Source organism: Pantherophis guttatus, chromosome 1, assembly GCF_059756535.1.
Source record: "Pantherophis guttatus breed Tessera chromosome 1, ASM5975653v1, whole genome shotgun sequence".
In the NCBI taxonomy this organism is placed as follows: Eukaryota; Metazoa; Chordata; class Lepidosauria; order Squamata; family Colubridae; genus Pantherophis; species Pantherophis guttatus.
Window position 1 is genome coordinate 343,871,025 of NC_142063.1, and position 6,113 is coordinate 343,877,137.

The 6,113-nt window shown below is 50.4% G+C and overlaps 1 protein-coding gene across 2 annotated transcripts in view; it reads right to left on the reverse strand.

Annotated features, from left to right (window-relative positions):
• YPEL2 (yippee like 2) overlaps positions 1–6,113 on the reverse strand; it is a 122,409-nt gene extending 116,296 nt beyond the window's left edge. For both annotated transcript variants that reach the window (XM_087890149.1, XM_034404299.3), the window contains exon 1: positions 5,942–6,113. The gene's annotated coding sequence lies outside the window, so the exon portion shown is untranslated. The remainder of the gene's footprint in view (positions 1–5,941) is intronic.

The following is a 6,113-nucleotide window of genomic DNA, read 5'->3' on the forward strand; positions in this document are numbered from 1 at the left end:
AGACTGGACAGTGCAGTGACTTCTCTGGCGGCCGGGGGCAGCAAAAAACGTCCCTTCCTGTCCAACCGGGAGTTGAAGTCCATTCATCTTCCAGTTCCCAAGGTTGAGAAACACTGTGTTAAGGCAACTGACTCACATTTATGACGGTTGCAGCGTCCCGGGGTCATGTGATCTCCTTTTGCGTCCTTCTAACCAACGAAGTCCACGGGGAAGCTAGATTCACTTAACAGAGCTCCTAACTTAACAACTGCAATGATTCACTTAACTGTGATAAAAATTCAGACGCTTGGCAACTGGTTCATATTTACGATGGTCGCAGTGTCCTGGGGTCATGTGATCCCCTTTTGCGACCTTCTAACAAAGCAGTGGGGAAGGCCAGATTCACTTAACAACCGTGTGACTAACGTCTGGAATAATTCACTTAACGGAGGCAAGAAAGATGATAAAATGGACTGGGACGGCTGAACGCGACCACATGTTTATTGGACCCGTGCCCCTCCTGGTTGGTACTGGCTTCCCGGGAGGTGACACGAGGCTGGCTCCAGAAGATTGTTAACGCTTCTTTGAGTGAGGGGGTCCTGCCGGCTGCTTTGAAAGAAGCGGTTGTGAGGCCCCTCCTCAAGAAGCCCTCTCTGGATCCGGCTGTTTTGGCTAACTATCGTCCAGTCTCCAACCTTCGCTTCATTGCGAAGGTTGTTGAGAGTGTGGTAGCGCAACAGCTTCCCCGGTACCTGGATGAAGCTGTCTATCTAGACCCGCTCCAGTCTGGCTTCCGGCCTGGGCACAGCACGGAAACGGCATTGGTCGCGTTGGTGAATGATCTCTGGAGGGCTCGGGATAGGGGTTGCTCCTCTATCCTGGTCCTGTTAGACCTCTCAGCGGCTTTTGATACCATCGACCATGGTATCATGTTGTACCGGTTGGCGGGGTTGGGGGTGGGGGGCACCGTTCTGTGGTGGTTCTCCTCCTACCTCTCTGACTGGTCGCAATCTGTGTTGACAGGGGGGCAGCGGTCGACCCCGAGGCACCTTGCTTGTGGGGTGCCACAAGGGTCGGTCCTCTCGCCCCTTCTGTTCAACATTTATGTAAAGCTGCTGGGTGAGATCATCCGTGGCTTTGGAGTGAGATACCACCAGTACGCTGATGACACCCAGCTGTACATCTCCACCCCAGGCCTCCCCAACAATGCCCTTGAAGTGATGTCCCGGTGCCTGGAGGCTGTGCGGATCTGGATGGGGAGAAACAGGCTCCGACTCAACCCTTCCAAGACCGAGTGGCTGTGGTTTCCGGCGTCCCGATATAGCCAGCTGACGCCATCGCTGGCTATTGGGGGCGAATCACTCGCCCCCACGGAGAGGGCTCGTAACTTGGGCGTCCTCCTGGACGCACGGCTGTCTTTAGAAGATCATTTGACCGCCGTGGCCAGGGGGGCTTTTTATCAGGTTCGCCTGATACGCCAGTTGCGCCCCTTTCTAGATTGTTACTCCCTACGCACAGTCACTCAGGCACTCGTCACTTCCCGCCTGGACTACTGCAATGCTCTCTACATGGGGTTCCCCCTGGGGTGCACCCGGAGGCTCCAGCTGGTCCAGAACGCGGCCGCGCGGGGGATTATGGGGGAGACGAGGCGCTCCCATGTGACACCTCTCCTGCGCGAGCTGCACTGGCTCCCAGTGGTCTTCCGGGTGCGCTTCAAGGTGTTGGTGACCACCTTTAAAGCGCTCCATGGCTTAGGGCCGGGGTATCTACGAGACCGCCTTCTGCCGCAAATAGCCTCCCACCGGCCAGTACGCTCGCACAGAGTGGGCCTCCTCAGGGTGCCGTCGGCCAGACAATGTCAGCTGGCGACCCCCAGGGGGAGAACCTTCTCTGTGGCGGCGCCCACCCTCTGGAACAACCTCCCCCCAGAGATACGCACGATACCAGATCTCCGGATTTTTCGTCGGGCCCTGAAAACCCATTTATTTCAACTAGCTGGGCTGGCTTGAGTTAAATTTTAAATTGATTTTAAATTGGGTTGTTTTAATTTATGGCCAAAATATTTAATTATTTTAAACTGTTTTTAAATTTTGTATGTCCTGTTTTTTACTTTGGCTGTTCACCGCCCTGAGTCCTATATTGGAGAAGGGCGGTATAGAAATTGAAACAAATAAATAAATAAATAAATAAAAATGGGGCAAAACTCACTTAACGAATGTCTCATTTAGCACCATAATTTGCAGTTGTAAATTAAGGACCTCCGATAGATTATCTTTAGAAGCTGAATTTGGAAAAAAAACCCAATCCCCCCCCCAATTTTGCCCTACATTTACAGATCATGTAATGCTTGAACCAGAGTAATGGATGAGTTGCGAGAATGCACTAAATTTGATTTGCTGGACTGGTCTAGTTAAAACGCATCTTTCAACAGCCTTTTCAGTTTAAGGCCAGCTGCCTACGCAGAAGTCAAACTGCATTTAAATAAATAAATAAATAAATAAATTAGAAAACTGTCCAACGGCAGGCTCTCCATGCTGCACACAAATGAAGGCGGCATCCTCCTCCTTGCTGGTTCCCTTTGCAGCACCAGAAAATAAACATTATCAACAAATAAAAGGACCCCACTCCCAGCAACCCAACCAGCAGCGCTGATAAATAAATAGAAACAGTCACATGCTTTGCTGAAGAGCGAGAAGGGTGGCGGGAGGAAGAGAGTAAAATAATAATAATAATACAGTTAGGAAGTGATAAGCTTTTTCAGTGCCGGAGTTGCTGCAAGCAGCCAGCCAGCCAGGGAATCACAGATGCAAGAGCCAGGGGTGGACTACAGAACCCCTGCTGCACAGCAGGTTGGAAACTTCAAACCTGCTCAAATGCAATCTTGAAGATTGCAAGGGTGCTTAAAAACAGTTCAGCTAGCTGCTTCTTCTTTTTTTAAAAAAAAGAGAATTTTGTCCAAAGATATGAAAGGACCAGTATGGAGACATAATAGCAGTGTTCAAATATTTGAGGGGCTGCCACAGAGAGGAAGGGGTCAAGCTATTTTCCAAGGCCAGACAAGGAACAATGGATGGAAACTGAACAAGGAGAGATTCAACCTAGAAATAAGGAGAAATTTTATGACAGTGAGAAACAATCAACCCATGGAACAGAAGTTGCCTTCAGAGGTTGTGGCAGCTTCATCACTGGAGGCTTTCAAGAAGAGACTGGACTGCCATCGGTCAGAAATGGTGTAGGGTCTCCTGCTTGGGCAGGGGGTTGGACTAGATGACCTCCAAGGTCCCTTCCAACTCTGTTAATCTGTAAATCTCACCCATATAAATGCAAACTGATGGAACTTTGGATTTATTTTTTTTTGCTTGCTTGGATTGCAGCCTTGCAAAAATTAACACACTGTTTAGGAAGAGTGTTTTTACTATTAGATTACTCTTCTCTGCACCCAACATTTTTTTTTTCTCCAGAAACTACCATCAAATCTGCTCGCATCTTTTCCAAGAAACTGTGTTTGTTAATTTTGGTTATTTACTTAGCAAGCTGCAGCTTCTGCTTAGAATTGATCTAAGACACCTTTTCCAGCTAACACATTTTATTCAAATGTGCCAGCTGGAAAAGGTGTTTTAGAACAATCAACCCAATTCTTCTCCTGGCAAAGCACTCACACACAAACTGAGTTAGGAGACAATGAACTGTTAAAAGTTACTTCCATTTCAAAAACACAGCCTTTTCCTCAAGGCCTGAATCTTTAAAAAAAATGAAATTCTCCCTTCCCATCTGGGGAACCCCTCCCCCAAAGTATATTTGAATATATTGCTCCATTTACCCTTCAGCAAAGGGTGAAAAAGAATGAAAACAGGCTTTTAAAAACCCTCCAGGCAAACTTTTACAAAGATGGAAGACCCCAGAACCACATTTACAAGGCAGCCAACACACAATACAATGAATCTGAATGAAGATTGAAAACGATTGTGCTTTTTATACTCACGGGCTTCCTTTCCGTAATGCCGAGAAGGACATCAATGTAATAAAATAAATTAATAAAATAGATTTTTGGTTACTAAATTGGGGACAAGAGCTGAGATGACAAGCTGCTCGCAGGAGACAAGCAGTGATTGTGGGTGCTGCAACAACTGGAGGTTTTTAAGACGAGACTGGAGAGCCATTTGTCTGAAATGGTATAGGGTCTCCTGCTTGAGCAGGGGGTTGGACTAGATGACCTCCAAGGTCCCTTCCAACACATTTATTCTGTTATCCGCCTGCTTGAGGGTTGGACTAGATGACCTCCAAGGTCCCTTCCAACCCTTTTATTCTGTTATCCGCCTGCTTGAGGGTTGGACTAGATGACCTCCAAGGTCCCTTCCAACCCTTTTATTCTGTTATCCGCCTGCTTGAGGGTTGGACTAGATGACCTCCAAGGTCCCTTCCAACATGTTTATTCTGTTATCCGCCTGCTTGAGGGTTGGACTAGATGACCTCCAAGGTCCCTTCCAACCCTTTTATTCTGTTATCCGCCTGCTTGAGGGTTGGACTAGATGACCTCCAAGGTCCCTTCCAACCCTTTTATTCTGTTATCCGCCTGCTTGAGGGTTGGACTAGATGACCTCCAAGGTCCCTTCCAACCCTTTTATTCTGTTATCCGCCTGCTTGAGGGTTGGACTAGATGACCTCCAAGGTCCCTTCCAACCCTTTTATTCGGTTATCCGCCTGCTCGAGGGTTGGACTAGATGACCTCCAAGGTCCCTTCCAACCCTTTTATTCTGTTATCCGCCTGCTCGAGGGTTGGACTAGATGACCTCCAGGGTCCCTTCCAACCCTTTTATTCGGTTATCCGCCTGCTCGAGGGTTGGACTAGATGACCTCCAGGGTCCCTTCCAACCCTTTTATTCTGTTATCCGCCTGCTCGAGGGTTGGACTAGATGACCTCCAAGGTCCCTTCCAACCCTTTTATTCTGTTATCCGCCTGCTCGAGGGTTGGACTAGATGACCTCCAAGGTCCCTTCCAACCCTTTTATTCTGTTATCCGCCTGCTCGAGGGTTGGACTAGATGACCTCCAAGGTCCCTTCCAACCCTTTTATTCTGTTATCCGCCTGCTCGAGGGTTGGACTAGATGACCTCCAAGGTCCCTTCCAACCCTTTTATTCTGTTATCCGCCTGCTTGAGGGTTGGACTAGATGACCTCCAAGTTCCTTTCCAACTCTGGTTATTCCGGTTGGCATAATCAGCCTCACTACTTGGCAGTCAGCAAGAGAAAGGATCCTTTGATCAGACTTTGTAACCCAACCAGCCACTCTCTCCCCAGCCCTTTAAAACCAGCAAGAAACCAAATCAGAGCCCCAAAGCAAGAGGAAGGATAAAAGAGAACCTCCAAAGCCAAGAGCAGTCAAGACACCTCCAAAACTTCTCAAAGGAGTTGGTGGTGGTGGGGAGATTAGAAGAGAGGCTGGGAAGCTCAGATGCAAACGACGAGTGGGGTGCAAAACGGGGTGACTCCGGAGTAAGCCGATCGCAGCTACTCCGGAGTTACTACGAGGGAAGGCAGGAAGCCCAGCCGAAAAGACGCCTCGGGCGGCGGCGGCGGCGGCGGGGGGAAAGCCAGCCAGGACGCCGCGCCGGATAACCCAGCCAACCCAGTCGGGGGAACAGAGCGCGCTTGGACAGGGCCGTCACGTCGCTTGCTTCTCCAACGCGGGGCGCTCCGGCGGGCATCGCTCCAGCTGCGATCGCTGCAGGGGAAAGCCGACCCTTCCCGGCCCAAGCGCCGGAGGATCTCCCCCTCCCTCCCTCCCCAAACATTGCCCAGGCTTGCAAGGCAGCCGGGTAGGCGAGCACCCCAAAACGCTCCTCCGCGGGGCGCTTCCTAAACCCTTCCCCAATTGCAACCACGACCCCCCCCCCAAAAAAATCCATCATCATCATCATCATCCTCCTCCTCCTCTTCTTCTCCATCCCGGCCGCCGGACTCACCTGCCCGACGCGGGACCGTCTGCAGCCGCCCGCGGAAGGTAGACGGCGGACGGTACCCCGAACAGCGCCAGCCTCCTCCAGCTCTGCAGCTGTTGACACCCGAAGCAGCCCCTGCTTTATCTGGCTCCGCTCCCCGGGACTCCCTGCCCTTTTATAGGAGGCGGGGAAGGCC